Source organism: Terrapene carolina, unplaced genomic scaffold (assembly GCF_002925995.2).
Source record: "Terrapene carolina triunguis isolate 2854851 unplaced genomic scaffold, T_m_triunguis-2.0 Scaffold42, whole genome shotgun sequence".
NCBI lineage: Eukaryota > Metazoa > Chordata > Testudines > Emydidae > Terrapene > Terrapene triunguis.
The window spans coordinates 1,336,725-1,356,504 of record NW_020664393.1 but is presented as its reverse complement, the minus strand read 5'-3'; the positions used below and the strand labels follow the sequence as shown (position 1 = coordinate 1,356,504).

Genomic DNA, 19,780 nt, shown 5'->3' with positions numbered 1-19,780 from the left:
ATCTTTAGCCCATATATTCCATCTAAATTAATACAACAACTTCCAGCGTGCTTCAGTGGGCCACAATGCCAGGAGCTCTTATCAGCCACTGCCCAAGAAACCCCTCCTAATGGATCAGGGCTAGACAGCAAGATGGAGCTCCTCTTCAGATACATACAGTACCAGCAGGAAATTTATCCAGTTATACCACTATCATTACACTGGTATAGTTAAACTGCTATATTTATATCAGTATGACTCCTCTGTGTGGACACTTATTCTGGAATAAGAGTAGCTTTTTTCAGCTTAGTTTAACCCACTTTCTAAGCAACAGAAGCTGCACTGGAAAAAGATACTCTGAGAGCTTGTCTATACAGCGAGTCATTGGGTAGCAAGCCAGGATGTGAACCCACAGCACAATGTGGATACTGCTACAGTGCAATAAAAGTCCCTGAAGTGAGGCTTGTCTTATTACACTTCCAAGAAGTAACTGACAAGCTGCAGTCTGGGACTTTTACTGTGCTGTAGCAGTGTCCACATGGGATGTTACTGTGCATGAAGCTTGTGCTTTGTACATTCACATGCCTGGCTTGCCATGCAGTAACTTATTGTTTAGACAAGCCCTTATACCAGAATAAGAGAGTGTCCACATAGTTACAGCCGTTTAAATTCACATCCTAACTTATACTGGTATAATTTCCCCATGTAGACAAGCCCTAAGAGGGCCAAGGGATGTGCTGGCCACCACTCTCCGCAGCCCCCATTGGCCTGGAACGGTGAACCGTGGCCAGTGGGAGCTGCGATCGGCCAAACCTGCGGACGCTGCTGGTAAACAAACCGTCCCGGCCCACCAGCGGATTTCCCTGATGGGCCGTATGCCAAAGATTGCCGGTCCCTGCATTAGGGCCCTCTCAGATTCAAATTTGAGTCACTTCCATGATTCTTACCAATATATTACCTACCTACCATCTATGGAAGACCTTAACATAGCATGATGCTAAATATCCACAAGAATTAAACATGACAGTATCCTGATAAGTAATTGACTTGCTCCCGTCCATTGCAAAGAGGGAAAAAGAGGTAGTGTGGGATGTATGTCTAGATACTGTCAGGTCATACAAAGTGACAAAACAACAGGGCCGCCCAGAGGGTGGGGCAAGTGGGGCAATTTGCCCCAGGCCCTGGGCCCCGCAGGGGCCCCCACGACAGTTTTCAGGGGCCCCCACGAGAGTTTTCAGGGGGTCTTCGGTGGCAGGTCCTTCAGTGCCGCCGAACACACCCAGAGCGTTTGAAGGACCCGCCGCCAAAGTGCACCGAAGACCTGGAGCAGAAGGACCCCCGCCACCGAAGACCCCAGGCCCCCTGAATCCTCTGGGCGGCCCTGCAAAACAATATACCAGAAATTATTAAATAGTTTCACAGTACTAGGTAGAAGTGAAGAGGGGAAGCTGTAAAATATTGGCATATTTTCAACTAGATGGCACATCTTTATTGAATGAATGTATATGTGCAATAAGTGACCACTCAGGAGACAAGCATAAAATGGTTTCATAGGAAAGCTGCTCTTTAACAGGACTGTAACAGCTGATTTTTCTAAAGTACAATAAGTTAAAGAGTCTGCTGTAGATATCACTTTAAGGAATAGAATTATTTCTTAAAATTATTTTTTTTAAACAAAAATGCTGAACTTCTTTCTACTTTTTCATGGGGAACATTCATTTAAACTTTTTTTTTTTTGCTTTATTTTAAGAATTTTTTCAACCTATTAAAATGTAGATATGTTTGTTTTAAGAAAAAAAAACCAACCAGGAATTTCACACTGTAGCTTTTGAGAAGTCTCTTCACAGACACCCAACAATTTGCCACAATTGTAAGGTAAGATTCATTTGTGGAAAGAATAAATGTAAAAAGGTTTTCCTTTTATCATCTGCAAAATAAAATATATCTTGGTTCCACTATGCTACCTCTAAAACATATGTCATATAGTTTAGCAAAACAGCCTTCCATACACCTTTCTCTTTCCAAACTAGAATTTAACATACAAGTTATTATAATTAATATCAACTCTGCACACAAGTGGATGTCATTAATAACTAACGCCAAACACCCACTACCTTCTATTATGGTCTTCATGGCCATTAGACCTGAATGGACACTTATCCATTTATGTGAGAATGAAAAGTAATATGAGTAAGCATAATAAGTCAACCAGTGCAAAGAAAACTAATAGTTTACAATAGTTTTTCCTCTAAAAATTGAGGCTTACAGCATTATTCTTGACTATACTATTAATTTACAGAGTAATTTTACCATACCACACATCTATGAATGTAGGAAAGTAGATAGCAAATTCGGGCAAACTCACCCTGGGATCTGAAAGCCAAGCTGTGTTTCCTTTTCACATATCACCACCAATAGTAGATATTCTGAAGGCCAAATGAAGCCCTCAGTTAATAGTGTGGCACCCCACCGTCTTTAAATTAAGCCCTCAATGGGACTGCTCAGGTGCAATTGACTGGAACTTAAATAAACAGTTCTGTTGGTGATGAACAAAGTAGACACAGAATCCAGCTAATTCAATATCAGCTGTTGGCTCTGAAGAACTAGCAGAAGTAAAAAGTAGTTGAAACTTAATTTTGTTAATCAAGTAAACTGATGTGACTCTGAATGCAAACAAAGAGAAAGTCTGTTGAGTTTGGAGACATTATTTATACAGTCATTATTCAAAATAGGATCACACTTACTTAGTCTCCATTACAACTTGGTGAACAAAAATCATTTCTAGCAAAAAACAAAAAAGCAAATAAATGATTAGGAATGGGTCAGATTCACTGGTATGCTTCAATTGCTTTGAGTCACTCTGGTGAAGCAAAGCAGCCATAAATAAATCTTAAACAACAAGTTAATCTGGCCTAAAATTCTTAATTCACGCATAAATTGTCACCATTCTAACCAACAGAAGAAATAACAGATGCTGGATAAAATGTTCAAAGAATCTTTTCCATGCAAACAGTGAGTGGAGCAAGCATGGCTTTCTGGAGCTGGCACAGCAAGTTATGCTGCATCAGTTAAAGTTTTTCATAAGCATTTCAAGATGCTGAATGAAGGAGGCTGAAGTTTGTACAGACATGTGCAAGTTGCTGGATAAACTCAACAGCAGCTGCTTACACACCACCACTAAATGAGGAAAAGTCCAAACCAGTGAGAATGCACATTTCAGGAGGAGAAAGTGCGTAAGACACCAAGAACTAGTGGGAGGCAAACAGATACCCTGTGGAGTTTGAGGTCTGCATGGCACTGGGGACCAGGAGAAGAAGAGAAGAAAGGAACCCTCCTGAGCTCATATAGCCTGATTTTCAAAGATACTGAGCACCCACAGTTCCCATTGACCTCAATGGCTTAGCTCTACTGAAAATCAAGATATAGGCCTGCAAAATCCCTTGCCCTTTAGCTCCCAATCAGTCTTTCCAATTTCCCAGCTTCCCACTTTATTTCTAGCCTCATGGCTTGTGATTCTCCTAAAAAAATTGCCATCCTGGTGGATTTCTTAAAGTTCACAGTAATAATGACCAATCATGCTCACTTTATAAAAAGTGAAAGTTTTGCTGGACCCAGTTCAGACTGGAGGCATTGTTCTACAGACTTCAGTATGTACACAGGCATGCTAATTAAAGGGAGCAGGAATGAAATAAGAGGATCATGCAGAGAGCTTAAACTCCAAAGGGCACTGGGAAGCAGGGAGCCCTGTAAGTGTCTTTGTTCCCTAGCTCCAAAGCAGTCTTCCCCAACTTAGTTCTACAGCCTCACCACTTCACGCCTTGCCTCTCCGGTGTGCACTCTTCAAAGTCTTTAGGAACTACCAAAGGAACAATACACACTTTATAAACAGCACCACTGGCCATGCATAATTTATTATAAGCTCATGGAAGCAGCATTCATTTGAACCTTCAAAGATCTGCAGTACCTCCAGCAGACTTTGTAATATAATGCATTAAAAACAAATACAGCTATGTCCTGTTATTTAAAAAATAATGGATTTTCACCAACACAAAAAAACCTTTGATAGGTACTAAGTTTCAGCTAAGTTTGCTAGTTAAACTTAACATTCCTTGCTATATCTATAATATGATATTACCAAAGCACCTAGAGCTAAGATAGGGACCCCATTGTGCCAAGCACTGTACAAACACACAGCCAGAGACAGTCACTGCCCTGAAGATTTTAAAAATCTAAATACACAAGACAAAGGGAAAGAGAAAAGTATTTTCCCAGGGTCAAACAGGAAGTCTGTGGTACAGCTGGGAACTAAACCCAGGTCTCCTTCACTCCAATCCTATGCATTAACCATAGAAGCAGTACCTCTTTGTTGTTGTTGTTAAAAAAAAAGTCAGTCTTCAAGACAGCAGTAATATAAAGCAATTTCTAGTGATTAATGTCTTGCTACATCAGAGAGACCAACTTTTCAGAAAGAAAATATGTTTTTCACATCTAGCGTGTGAAGATCCATACTTGGGATGTTAGACAGCAGGATTGAACAGGTATTTGGTCAAGAAGCCAAGTCAAGAAATAACTTTGTAATTGTGTGAATAAAGTCCCAGACAGCAGCTTTGCATATCTCAATAACGCAAACATTCCCGAAACACACTGTAGAAGCTACTTTGAAGATGGTAGGCTGTGCTCAGTCTTCAAGTACTGTGATACCAGCCAGGTTACAACAGATCTGTAAAGAAAGTTTGATTCACTCAGGCTATCACCCTAGAATGCAGATCTGTTCTGACAGTATTACTAAGAGAAAGAAGGATACTTATCAATAAGTCTAGCTCTTGTACATTGCCAATACAGATCCACACGCTTCACTACTCATCCTCACTTCTTGGTGTCTAAACAGTGGAAGAACTAGAGTGCTTTCCTTTTTACACTCCATAATTATACAAGAGAAAATGGAGAGCTAATGACATCACTCTACATTGTAACAAATTCTGACCTTACTATGATTTTTAACCAATCTGCTCCTGTTCGTTACAAAATGAAAGAGCTTGCTTTTCAATTGATGAATGCAGAGTACAGCGTTAAGTTTCAAACAGTCGTTGTATCCATTCAGAAAGAGGAGGAACTTCTCTGCCCACTTTTAAAATTCATATTTGGATAGAGAGGCCATTACACAGAGGGTTTTTGTTTTTGAAATGAGGGGAAATTCTGTAAAAACAAAGATCCAAACTTTACATAGGTGTAAGAAGTGAAGTAATATACCGGGTACTCAAATTTGTCAAGTGTCTTAGAATTGTTTTGTAGATTACTCTGTCACAGATTAACCTGAAAGGGTACATGAGCGCATCTACAATTTTATTTGCTTCATATTAAGTACTTTCATAATGCATCATTCAGGTTTAAGTTATTCAGCACACAATAATCCATAACAGTTACTGAATACATAATGCAATAAAGTGATCCTAGTTACTATTAAAACTACTTATGAGATTCCTATAAACTAGGCATAATTTGAAAAAGGACATTATAAATGTGTATGTTATTAACCTTCAAAATGGTAGTCAGTTTTTCTGGGTCTTGATGAAATAAAAACAACAGAGGAGAGATTATAGAGGTCTATAAAATCACGAATGGTGTGGAGAAAATCAATAAGGAAGGGTTATTTACCCTGTAGTAGTGTCCTCAGTGGGCTGGGTCAGGCTGTAAGTGTTGGCTATATTATACTGAATTTCTTTTATTACTACTCCCATAGATAAGGCCCTGAGTTCCGAACTAGACAACGAGCCATGGCTGCTGCACAATGATACCGGTATCAGTTATTGGATTACAGTGCCCAAGAGAATACTAGGTGAACATATACGCATTACAGCAACACGTAAAAGGGGAGATCCCCAAAGATCTTACAATCTAACTATGCCTGAAAATTATATTAAATATGCTTTTTGAACTTCAACTGTATTTATTGTGTTTTATTTGGGGGAGAAAAAAGATTAATGGGGACCAGGACCCAGTCATGTTATAACACATTATTTCTCATGCTAGTCAAATAGGTTCTGTGATCTGAATGAGGGCCCTGTGTAGACACCACCCACCATCATTCCTGTTGATACCCTTGAGCTGTGGATCAGCTGGATCAGCTATACCAGTGACTATATCAAGTTTGGACTGCATAGGGTCCTCATAACTATACTAGAGGAGGACATTGCAGAACATTTTACTATCCTGACAGAAGGAAGGGAGGGAGATAAAAGCCAAGACAGTTGTTGCAACTGAACCCTCCTTTCAAAGAACAGTATACTGTACGTGAAACGTTTTCTTAACTGTGCTGTTTATGAGTGCTGCTTTGGAGGCTAGTCCCAGTCAGCTGTTGCAGGCAATGGGTGTGTAGAATGCTGGGCCCCTTGCACCCTGACTGTTAACTATATCATGACCAGAACAAATATGGTGGTGCTCAGTGAGGCCAGTTTTGCTGCAATAGTATGGCTTCCCCACCCTCCCAGAGCAACACAAAAACATTAAAAACCCAGAGCTGTTCTATGAAACAACCTATACCTCTCCCAACTGACTTTATTGGCCTCTAGGTTCCATTTTCCAATAAGAACAGCAATTAGCTCCTGGTGAGCTTTGGTACCATGCCATGTCCTGATTTCCTTACCCTTCTTTCTTTCTCCAGCAAGCCGCTGTCCTGCAAATCACATTTCTTTAGGGGATGTTTAGTGAAAGGGGTAAGAGTAAAACTGACGGGGAGTTGGGGTGGTTCCGAGGGGAGCTGGAGGATGAGTTGGAGGCCATGTAATTGTTTGTGCTAACATAGGTGAGCTGGTGAGCTGGAAGGACCCTGGGCTTGCATAATGATGATTTAAAAATAATCTTTTTGCATTTGGAGATGAATCAGACAAACCAGTAGGGCCACTTGAGAAGGTAATTCTCAAAACCAAGAAGCAGGAAGCCCTAGGCTGCATGGCCTCACCATCTGCTCTCATATTAGTATATTCTAATTGGTCCTACAGGCACAAAAACACCCACTAAAAAGCATGACAGGCTGCAACAGCATGACTTGACTATAAAAAGTGATAGGATGGCCTTGTCCTCATCCTCTGCTAAAAACCTGAGAACGCCACACTGACTGGTGAGGGTACCCCAATCTGATCCCCATCCAAACCCACTAGGCATGGGTGAGGCCAGTGCCCCCACTATCTTACTCCTCACACTACCTCGCTCTCACTCGGGATGGCCCTGACTATTTGGGCATGGTTGCACTTTGCACAATTCTGAAAATAGGCTGAAAGCACCTATCCCCTAGCATTACAACCAGAACCTAACTCATTTGCATGCTCAATCACATTTTGCCAGTGCCCCTCTAAAGCTCCCATGGATGCCTACCTCCCACTTGCATCCCAGAATAAGTGCCAATAACTGAAAATACACTTTTGGTCCGACAACAACCTTAAAATTTATCACAATTAAATGAATGCATATTTACATTGAACAATTATGTGTAAAAAAAGAGGACCACTTACTTTTTTTTGAAGGTGCACCTATTCTTTGTTGTCTCCTACAATACAAAATAAAATCAATCTGTTTTTTTTCTTTTAAATCTGAGCTCTACTTGTACATTGGTAACTAACAGACTCCTTTGATTGTAAAGCAATAAGAAGTATATCAGCCTAACTCATGGGTTTGGCTTGTATGGTGGAGTTGCTGCCCTGCCTTGGGGCAGTCCAAAGGTACACTAACCAAGTGCCAGCTCTGGGAAGCATTGTGTGTCAGACATAATGCCTCTCAGACCTCCATATCACACAGACACAAAGTGGCTATTGTGACACCCTTTCAGAGAAAGTAGCATGTGTTCTCATCTGCACTGGCCAGCTCTGCGGTTTCCTACAGTTGTGCTCTCCACCTAATATCACTAACCTCATCAGTACTCAAGTACTGTGATTGTTCCTGGCTCTTACATGGGGTCAGTATAGGCTGGGGTGTCTTTCTAATGGAAATTATTTATATATTTCCATCATACTGACATTTTGGCTTTTTACATCAAATACCATTTTATTTATCTTCTTCGAGACAGTGGCAACCAAAGGCCAAAAAAATTTGTATCATGATTTTTAGTCATCTCTTGCTTGCATACTTCAGTAATTGAGGACACTAATGATAGCAACCCACACATCTTAGCTCTGAGGGTGCAATTCACACCTGCACTGATCATGCACTACTGCACCCTACGCACCTTCCAGCTGGCCAATATTACTCAATGAATTACCCCAGTCTTGTGACCAAATAATATGATGTTTATACAGTTGCTTTCATCTCCAAAGATCATGAAGTGCTTTACAGACAGTACAAAGTACAGGATCAAGCTCCCAACACACAAAAGTGTCTTCTGTGGGGTGCCATGCAGCCCTCATTCGTGCCTACAACACTGTACAACAGTTCTTAGGAGGAGAAGTAAAGCAATAATTTCTTCATTTGAAACTTCAGCAGGAATTGTAGGCAGAATATATTTATCCAAACTGAAATCTGGCCAGGACACCAGAATTAACATCCCTACCCTTGCAAAGAGTGCCATACCATCTTTTTTCCAATGAAATGAAGAGGTCAGAACCTTAGTTTCAATTTAGTGCCCCAACCAAAAGCCAGCACCTCAGGCTAAGCAGTGACATAAAGTACCATACAACTAGTGTATATTGATTCAATGCCCGATTAAAACCAAAACCAAAAAATGCCACATATTGAACCATCACCATTAAACTTTTTGCAGCATCTATTTTTGAATTCTGAATTAGAAGAAAAGCGAGAAATAACTGGAAATTAAAATAGTATGATAAAATGCTCCATGTAGGCCAAGTACATTTTAGGGTGGAAAGGATTAATACAATAGCTATTTCAATGAAACAACATATGGAGACAAAAATTATAAAATGTTTATTGTAATCATGAATTGCATCAAGGAGATACTCCTTTAACATATGAAGAAGGAAAAAAGTGTTGCAAACATTTTAAAGAACATTGAGATTGTAACATTTTATACCATGGAGTGACCAGGTGGGCTAGATGAAGGAAGCTGAACCTGGGAAACTAATCATATTCCATACATGACAGGAGTTAATTTACTCTCAGCCAGATTTCTTTGGTGGCATTGTATCTGAAACAGTCACTCATGTTCCTCTTAATTTGAATAATAAAAATGTAATGCTATTTTATTGTTAGGAGTAGAAATACTTGTTATTTATGACATGACAAAGGATAATGGGGGAGCAAGGAAAGCTGAGGGAAACAGGCTAAAGACCACTATCACTGACAAGGAAGTTTCCTGCAGTAGGGCGAGTGGAAGCTAGCTACAGCCTCCGTCGAAACACCAAATTTTGGAAAGAAATTTGAATATTCAAGGTGCCTAAAGCATGTCAGAGAATGGAGAAGTATAGCTCTCTTAATATCTAGGCTGTCGCTAGTGTAAACCAAGAGGGACACTCCTTGCAAACCGGATGACTAATAAGAGACCAATGAATCTAGACAGAAGTGAGAAAGAGATAAGAGACAGTGGGACCTGGGCTCCTTGGTAGCAGAGAAGTGATTACATCTACTCCATAGATAACCTCGAAGCCATGTCACTAATATGAAAATAAAACATGACAAAGATTGGTGATGGACATATTTGCTTTGCTATACTTTATTATGGCAAATTCTTTAGTTATGACTTGTATGGACTCGCAGTAAGTCACAAAATTAAATGACTCAATCCATATTTTAAAACATTATGCTACCATTTCTTAGATTTATACATTCCAAGGTCAGAGGGACCACTGGGATCATCTAGTGTGCCCTCCTGTGTAACACAGGCAATAGGATTTCCCCAAAATGTTTCCCAGAGCACATCTTTTAGAAAGAGATCCAATCTCGATTTTAAAATGGTTAGAGATGAAGAATCCACCACGACCCTTGGTAAATTGATCTAATGGTTAATTACCCTCACTGATAAAAATGTAGCGCTTATTGCCAGCCTGAATTTGCTTCACTTCAACTTCCAACTATTGGATCATGTTACACCTTTCTCTACTAAATTAAAGATCCCATTATTAAATATTTGTTCCCCATGTAGATACTTCTAGATTAATCAAGTCACCCCTTAGCCTTCTTTTTGTTAAGCTAAATAAGTTGAAGAGCTCAAGCTCTCTCTATAAGGCATGTTTTTAAATCCTTTAAATCATTCTCACAGCTCTTTTCTGCCCCCCTCTACAAAATATCAACATCCTCTTGATTTGTGGGCACCAGAACTGGACACAGTACTCCAGCAGCAGTTGCACCAGTACCAAATAAAGCAGTAAAATAACTTCTCTACTACTACTTGAGATTCCCATGTATGCATCCCAGTATCACAGTACCTCTTTTGGCCAAAGTGTTGCACCAGGAGCTCATATTCTGCTGATTATTCACCATGACTCCCAAATCTTTTTCAGAGTCACTGCTTCCCAGAATAGAGCCCCCCATCCTTTAAGTATGGGCTGTATATATTTAACCATATTAAAACCACAAGTTGGTTGCTTGTGCCCAGTTTACCAAGTGATCCAGATTGCTCTCAGTGAACTTTCCTCTTCATTATCTACCACTCAGCCAATTTCTAGGTCATCTGCAAGCTTTCAGTGATTATTTTATGTCTTCTTCCAGGTCATTGACAAAATGTTAAATAGCATAGGACCAAGAATCAATCCCTGCTGGAAACACCTGCTTGATGATGATTCCCCATTTACAGTTATATTTTGAGATTGGGGAGGGATAGCTCAGTGGTTTGAGCATTTGCCTACTACATCTAGGGTTATAAGTTCAATCCTTGAGGGGGCCACTTAGGAATCTGGGGCAAAATCAGTACTTGGTCCTGCTAGTGAAGGCAGGGGGCTGGACTCAATGACTTTTCAGGATCCCTTCCAGCTCTATGAGATAGGTATATCATGTAGCCAGTTTTTAAACCATGTAATGTGTACAATATTAATTTCATATTCTAATTTTTTCATCAAAATGTAGTGCCTTACCTAGTCAAATGCTTTACAGAAGTTTAAGTATAACTAACGGGATATATATAAAAACAGATTTACTGGACTGGTTGTGACATTATGAAAGAAGTGCCCTTCAACTTTTCTGCCATTCACACCCTGCCAGAGAGAGTCATAGTTCATTCTCGGTTTGTGGCAAAGATAGGCAAACTGGTTATTTGTTTTTGTTCTTAATAAAAAATCATCAGCTTGAAAGTGAACCCCATCACTGCACTGGACCTGAGCTTACAAAACTATGGAATGGTTCTGACAATGGACTTCCTCCTTCTTACATAAACCAACATACTCAAATCACCCTTCTCCAACTTCCTCTTCTGTGACCCTCTAATAGGTATTCAAATTAGACACCCAAAATCAGTGGGTACTTTTGAGCTTAATATCCCTCTGCCTCAGTTCCAAACTGTAAGAACAGGGATAATAGGCACCCCCACATTCACAGGTTCTGTGAAAATAAATTCATTAATTTTCATGAAGCACTGAAATACTATATTGAGAAGTGCCATAGAGAAGCTCAGGAGGAAATTAATAATTCTGTCTTCACAGCTTAGAATAGTGTGAAGTAAATAAGGCATGAGGCCACCAACGCGAAGAAAAAAACAAATACTGAAGAGATGCTCATTAATAGAGCACTGTCCATTCTATGCACTGAACGAGGCAGGGGGCCTATGGGGGAAAAACAGTATGTGATTATCTGATTAAAAACTGTATAATGATGCATGTTCACCAGGGGGCAAATTAATGTTGCACAGGTAACCTATATGTTGGCGTTTCCTAACTTTTGAGGTCTTTACTTAGCAACCCTGACAATTTTCTTTTAATGTAGCTATATTTCCCCCTATACAATAAGAATTACATAAACACTTTCTTCGAGTTTAGTTAAAAGACAAGTCAAGAGTTTCAAATAATGGACACTGATCTTGGTTACCTCAATTTTTGAGTACCTAACTGAGGTTTGAGCACTTACAAAGTGCTTCTGAAAATTTGGCTGAAATGCTTACATTACGGAGACAAGGAGGTAGCACAACTGGCAAAGTATTTCATAAAATGTTTTGCACTTCACATCACTGTAAAAAAAAAAAAAGAAATATTTATTTAAACACAATACAAAAAAAGATTAAGAGAACCAAAATTAGTATACTAAGTGATTCAACTGACAGCTTCAGAACTCAGAACTCCCTTTAAATTACTCCTGTTATGCTGTGAAGAAGACCACTAAACCAAAATGTAATGTGATGGTTTATGATCTCTCCAAATAAATGTATCATGGTTAATATGTAAGTGGGCATGTATATTTCTTCTTTATACAGAATGACAGGGACAATATTTTGATATAATTATATTTCATGGGTTGGTCATAGTTAAAATATCAAATTTAATGGTATGTCAGATTAATAGAACAGGATTTTCTCCTCCCCATGCTGATTGGCTGTTTGTTCCAACCTTTCCTCTCCCCCTTCCTCAATCTCTTTACTCCACACCTGCCCCTTTTATCCTTGTCTCCCCTGACCTGTCCCCCTTCCCTCTCCATTTAGCTGATCCCCTCCGAACTAAACCAGGAAATCAATTAAATCATGAAACTAACATGATGCTTACCACCATCACATTCTGTTGGTGTGTTCTATCCCTTCACCTACCCTGTGTCTGTCTTGCCTATTTAGATTGTAAGCTTTTGGGACCATCTACTACTGTTTGTACAGTGCCTAGCACAATGGGACCCCATCCTTGGGTGGTGCTTAGGCACTATCATAACAAATTACTATTTATTAATAGTCATGTTTAATTACAAATATACATTTAAATGATAATCAGAAGTCATACATGTATTACAAAATTAGTGCCTGATACTGCAAACACTCACCCAAGTGACTAAGAAGGACTACCCGCATGTGAGAAGTTACTCAAGTATGCTTATAGATCCTTAAAGAGTCAGTTGGTGGATCTTTCAGGGAAATATTACACACACAAAATAACCTATTTCCTATAAACAAAAGTTTAATTTTAAAAGAAATAAGATTGGCTAAGTGTGATGTCAAATGCAAAGTCTAAAATGGCAAGGAAATGCCAAGCTATGGGACACTTCTAGACCATACTCTCCTCCCAAAGCCAGGAATAGGACCCACCACCTTGCTATAATCACTATACCACACTCCTCCCCCAGAGCTGGAAAACAAACATGAGACCTGGTGTCCTACTGTTGTCTAGTAAATAACTAAGTGTGCATCCCATTCTAATGGCTAGTCTACAGGAGGGTTAATGGTTATTCCTCAAGCGGTATATGCCTGGGCTGAGGAGCTCTGTGGATGACCTGGGGAATGTGGGGTCCTTAATGTTGGATTATAAAGTCCCTGTTTTTCCAGTTTTCTTTAATAAAAAAAGATTTAATTCACATTGTGAACAAAATCCTTAACACTTTATACTTTGTCAATTACTATGCTAGGCACAACAAAAAACAGGTGTTCCACATTTTAATCACTGCTCACACATTTCAATCGCTTCTGTCCAGGGGCGGCTCTAGCTTTATTGCCGCCCCAAGCACGGCAGGCAGGCTGCCTTTGGCTGCATGCCTGCAGGAGGTCCACGGTCCCGCGGATTCGGTGGCATGCCTGCGGGAGGTCCGCCGGTCCCGCGGCTTCGGGGTACCCGCCGCCAAATTGCTGCCGAATCCATGAGACCGGTGGACCTCCCGCAGGCATGCCGCCGAAGGCTGCCTGACTGCAGCCCTCGCAGGGACCGGCAGGGCGCCCCCCGTGGCTTGCTGCCCTAGGCACGCGCTTGGAGCGCTGGTGCCTGGAGCCGCCTCTGCTTGTGTCACATGTTGGTAGGTTTGAGGATGGCAGTGTGAATTGGTATCCATCTTCTCAGAGGGAAGCCTGTGGCTTCAGTCCCATTAAAAACATCAGGAGACAGCAGCCATCTCTAGTGGGGATTTCTCCTTCCTACTATTGATGTAATGGTGATTTTTTACCCAAGACATGAACACCTTCAATCCCACTAAGCAACTTATGTCCCGTTGCAAATCATGGGAAATGGTAGACATTCCAAATAAAGGAAAGTTATGGACATAAAGGACAGGAAAAAAAATAATGTTATTAGATTACTATTAGATACTTCATATAAACACTCAAAAGTAACATACAATTCAATAAGTTTTAACCAGATGGAAACTTTGAAATATAACAAACCAGCCATTAGTTAGCAAAAGGGTTCCAAAGAAAAGGTCATACACTGGGAATACTTAAAGTTCCTATTTTAAAGTCAAACTAATTAACAGACTCAGCGACTCTGAAGATATATTGACAGGCTCCAGCTAGTTGCATTCATGCATCATTGCCAGAAAGTGAGGTAGGCCAGATGAATGGCATTTAAATAAGGGAAAAGGTGGGAAGATCCCAGCCATTCCACATACTAAATTATTTTCTAGATTAAATTTAGAGAGCACTTTATAAAGTTGTATCATGGCTCTTAGTACAAAATCTGAATTATTATATCCAAGATTTTGCCCCAGCTCATCCGCAGAAGTTTCCAGACCTGGGAAATATTTCTACATTATACCTGACCTAAGGAACTGTCCCTAAAGAGTTCCTCTTCCAAATATCAGTCCTTTCAGATGCACAAATATGAAACTAATTAGTTAAAAAATAAATTGAAAAAAAAATCAGGTATTTCCTGCCATCCCCCTTTTTTCTTGAACATTATAGTTTTATTGTGGTCCAGATCAGGGCTTCCCAAAAACTTTATTTTAACATTCCTTCTAGACAGACTCAGACTGGGGGCAGAGGAAAGGTGGTGGTCCTCTTCCAAGTTCCATCCCAAAATAAGCACCACCCACATTTCTAATACAATACACCACTCGCTGTAGATTTGATTATTTGCACAAAGATCATCATCCATATTCTGAGCTTCCCTGGACTTCCCCTTGCTGGGATCTGAATACACCTCTACCCCGATATAACGCGACGCGATATAATGCGGGTTCGCATACAAAGCGGCAAAGCTCTGACATGCTGCTCTGAACAGCGTGTTAAGGGTGCCGGGCCAGGCCGGGGCCGAGGGGTTGGATAAGGGGTAGAGGGTCTCGGGGGCGGTCAGGGGCTCCCCCGCCAGGGTCTGGGAGGCAGGAACTGTGTGGGGGGCACTTTTGGGGGCCCCGCAGTCCCAGAGTGGACCCTGGGGATTAGCGGGGGGCCGGGAGCAGCCTGCTCTGCTTCCCCAGCCGTGTCGTTTGGGGGAGGGGGCTTGGGGGAAGGATCTCCCCCTGCACTCACCGGCAGCAGCGGAAGCGGAGCAGCCCGGCCCCAGCCAGCTCCACTCTGCAACTTTCCAGCCATGGCGCTCCGCTTCCTGCCGCAGGTGAGTACGGGGGCCGTCCTTTCCCCAACCTCCCCACACTCACCTGCGGCGGGAAGCAGAGCGCCACGGCGAGTACGGGGGCTGTCCTTTCCCCAACCTCCCCACACTCACCTGCGGTGGGAAGCAGAGCGCCACGGCTAGGAGCTGGCAGAGTGGAGCGGGCTGGGGCTGCATCGCTCCGCTTTCTGCTGCAGGTGAATGCGGGGGGGGGGAGGCGGTCCTTTCCCCAACTTCCCTGCACTCACTGGCGGCAGAAAGCGGAGCAGCCCAGCTCCAGCCAGCTCCACTCTGCCAGTCCCCAGTCGCAGTGCTCCGCTTCCCGCCGCAGGTGAGTGCAGGACCTTTCCCCAGCGCCCCCCCCAAGTGACACGGCTGGGGCCGGGGCAAGGAAAGTGGAGCAGGCTGGGGCCGCGTCGCTCCGCTTCCCGCCACTGCCGGTGAGTGCCTGTCAGGGGGTGGGGTGTGTGGATAGGGCTCGGAGCAGTCAGGGGACAGGGAGCAGGGGGGTTGGGTAGGGGTTGGGGTCCTGGGGGTGATTAGGGATGGGGGCCTCTGGAGGGGACAGTCAGGAACAAGGAACAGGGAGGGCCAAAGGAAGTTTGATATAACGCGGTCTCACCTATAACACGGTGAATTTTTTTGTCTCCCGAGGCCCGCGTTATATCGGGGTAGAGGTGTATATCCATGGGCTCTGCTATGTTCTTTGGACTCGACTCCTCAGTTGGGGAAAAGACAAGTGATTAAGCTTACACAACCACCACCTACTCTTGACACTAAAAAAATGAGACCTCACAGTAAACTGTGTAGAAGTGTGACTTACCCTTTCCTTTATTACACAAAGAATGAAACCGTTAACAGTGTCAAATGTAAGTCATCACTGGGCATCTGAAACAACACCTCACTGTGATGAATGGTGCAATTCTCACCTCTCCGAGATATTGCTGTAGGCTCCTGGCAGAGTCAAATAGATATCCCTGTATTGGCTACACTCAGGGCTTATCTTCACTTCAGTCAACCCAGACCATGCTGCTAAGCTGACTCCCATCCACAAACAAAGCCTCTCCCAGATGCATCAGTGCTTTCAACCCAGGCTAACTGGCCTGTCCTGGCCTACATGTTAAAGCCCAAGTGCTGTAACCCACCCCCTTTGTGAGGACACATGTAAATCACTCCAGTGAGGATAACCCTCCAATGCCTTCCCACAGTTCCCCTGCATGCCCAGGAGAGACAAGTTCTCCCACAATCCACTGGGGAAAACATGGAGTGCTAAGAACCATGGGACATGCCTGCAAAAGTCCTACCATCTCACACAGATGAGTACAGACACAATGTGAAAGCAGTCAGGGGTGGCTCTACACTGCAGCTGTTCACATCTGAGCTAGGCTAGCCCAAGTGCCTATCACACTGCAGTGAAGACATACCCTTCATTCACATTTGAGGTTTTTGTCAAAATCATAATGGCTAGAGATTTACTTTTTCTATTTAAATAAAAGATGAAATTCTGGAGAACACGATAGTAGTTTCAGAGAGGTGGTGGAGAGATGCCAGGCGCTGGATTTCAATGGGGATTCCTCATGTGCTGAAAGCTAAATACATAGATAAATAGATTCTAAGGACAGAAGAAAGGACCGTAATCTAGTCTGACCTCTGCATAACAAAGAATTTCAAACAGTAATTCCTTCAGTAGAGGGAATTATTCTTCCTATGCATAAGTCTTTGCAAGATCAGGACCTTAACCTTCTAACAGATTTTATATGGGATTTCCTAGGTATTTTTTTGTTTCTTTGTTTGTATGTTTGTTAAAAAAAGAAAAAAATATGGGGAAAAGGAATGAAATGACAAGGAGCTTCACCTCTTTAGAACTCTGGAGATTTGTCAAGTTGAAACAAAGTGGTGATAGAGTATGTGAACTCCATGATTTGGAACTATTGGATTACAAACCACTGAAATGTACTATCCCATTTTCCTTAGGAGATCCACAGAATACCCATCTCCAATGAAGAGCTGATAAGGTACATCAGAGCATCATGCATATTGTACAAATTGTGAGCAGCCTTATCTCACCCCTTTGCATACTCAATAAACTTATAAATTAGTCACACAGCATGTGCAACACAGCCTTCATTTAGATACACAAAAAGATATACAAAATACGGACAGATGCCCAGCATACAATTTTTTACAGGTCATAACTCAGTCAAACCAAAACCAAGATTTCACTAGACTACTCAAAAGCACTTCAAGTGAGGATTATTTGAATACCAAATTTCAGCTTTCTATACCCAGACATTCTGGTTACATGCCTATTCAAAAAAAAAAATGGGTTGCTACCTATCCAGATTTCCCCAGGATTGTCCCTTTTTTGAGGTAGCTCTCCTGGGAAATTTGTAAGGGTGCTCATTAAACACTGCCAGCTGGCTAGTTTTATGGGCTCAGGATCATTCCAGATGTCCTAGTTTTTTGTGCCTCAGAGATGGCAATCCTGTTAAAAAAGGTTGGAAGTATTTTATTTTTATAGTGAGCAAAAACATTTTCAATTCTCCTTATACTAAAAGTAATGACTTGATCATTTTTCATCAAACTTTCCAACCAAGCTCTCCTTCAGGCAGAGACCAAGCTTGGAAAATTTCAGTCCAGCAGGTCAATGTTTCAGAAAGTTACAAACCATGGAAGACAGAGGTAGAACATATATTTGAATTTAGCTGAACCAATCACTGCCACTATAATATTATGGCAGGTGTTATCAGGTGGCATTGTGACACAGCATTCCATGGTCTCTTAGCATGTATGTTCTGTCTTGAGAAGACATGGCTTTACACAGCAAAAACTATGTAGAGGCAGTGGTCCTTGAAAGGAGTAGCTGCATGAGTAGCAGGAGAGTTTGCTGTCTGATTAGAGTCAATTGTCAAGGAAGAGTTGCTCATTGTGACCCAGGCATTGTAGTGCTGAGATTCCCAAAAGGATATATTGCCACGAATGCTGTTTGACCATCTCTTTCTAGGATTGATATACACACGTAAATAAAAACAAGTTACATTTAGAATACACTGTGGCTCAGCGCCACTCATTTCTTTACAATTGGGACTCTAACCTGCAATGTCCTAGTCTTCTGCTACTGCTTAGCAGAGGGGCAACAATGGTGTCAGAATGGCTTCTCTGTCTGTCAAGCAACAGTTTTAAATTTTGTACTCAAGTGCATTTTATGTGAGGTTCGAGTGGATTTGAGTTAATTAGCCAAACTCAGTCAGAATTCTAACAGACTCATAGTGACACTGCAACATCTCTCTAAATACATGCCAAAAACCATACATAAACAGTTGTTAATTAATTGACAGCACAATTATATAATCTCATTAGTATTTGCAAATTTCAGTCACAAAAAGGGCAATATTTCACTTTGTTAATTAGTCAAGGTTTCCCCACTATGAATGGAACAAATACCAAGTTACCGATGTATCTAATTTTGAGATGGGTGATTGTATGCTGTAACAGACCAATTTGTGATAGGGTGGATTTTTTTGCATGGAGTTACTTGTAATTTTGTTATTTTCTTCTTATGAAATTCCAAGTGAAACTAGGGAGAGAGAGTTTGCAGCATGGCTTATGCTTTATCTTTATCCTTGAGAGGTTGGACTAAGCAAAGAATTGATAGGGATCACTCAAAGTGAGGAGAGCTAGTAATATAGTCCTTCATTAAGGCAAGGCCTTAATCTATTGAACAACAACATTTGCAATCACTGCAAGAGTGATACAGTCCACATGCAACTCCCAGAAGGAATGAAGAGCCCTTCTCTCCAATTAAGTGTCACTTTGATCCTTATTGCATTAAGGGTGGGTCTCAAGACAAGGTAATGGACAACTAATTAAGCAGAATAGACTTAAAGGGTGTCTTTATGTAGATTCCCACATGAAGGACTCGATCTCTGGAAACAGTGGTCTGGATGCGATCTCAAAAGAAACTAAGTTTAATAAATACAACAAGGAGTCCGGTAGCACCTCCACCAGACTCTTTGTTGTTTTTGTGGCTACAGACTAACACGGCTACCTCCTGATACTTGACACCATGTAAGTTTAATAAATACATCTTTACTTATCTTTTAGGAAAACATTTGTGGGCATTAACAAAACCTTTTAATACATTCATTCAAATCAAACAAACTTACACACGTAAATGAATTATCTTCATGTTTCCACTAATATTTTGGCCTGCAACTATTGTAAAATAATCATTTATTTTTTTGTACTGCGATAGCACTTGGAAGCCTTCCCCCACCCCCATCATAGACCAGGGCCCGACTGTGCAATGCACTGTACAAGAACAAAAAAGTCCCTGGTCCAAAGAGCTGACAATCTAAGTTTGTACAATAAAATAAATTCTAATGACAACATCCTGCCATTATTTTAGTCAAAGAGTG

At 41.4% G+C, this 19,780-nt stretch overlaps 1 protein-coding gene across 1 annotated transcript in view; it reads right to left on the bottom strand.

The window, feature by feature from the left end:
- HS3ST5 (heparan sulfate-glucosamine 3-sulfotransferase 5) overlaps positions 1 to 19,780 on the bottom strand; it is a 264,126-nt gene that overhangs the window by 227,444 nt on the left and 16,902 nt on the right. The window contains exon 2 of the mRNA XM_026652839.2: positions 7,488 to 7,522. The gene's annotated coding sequence lies outside the window, so the exon portion shown is untranslated. The remainder of the gene's footprint in view (positions 1 to 7,487; positions 7,523 to 19,780) is intronic.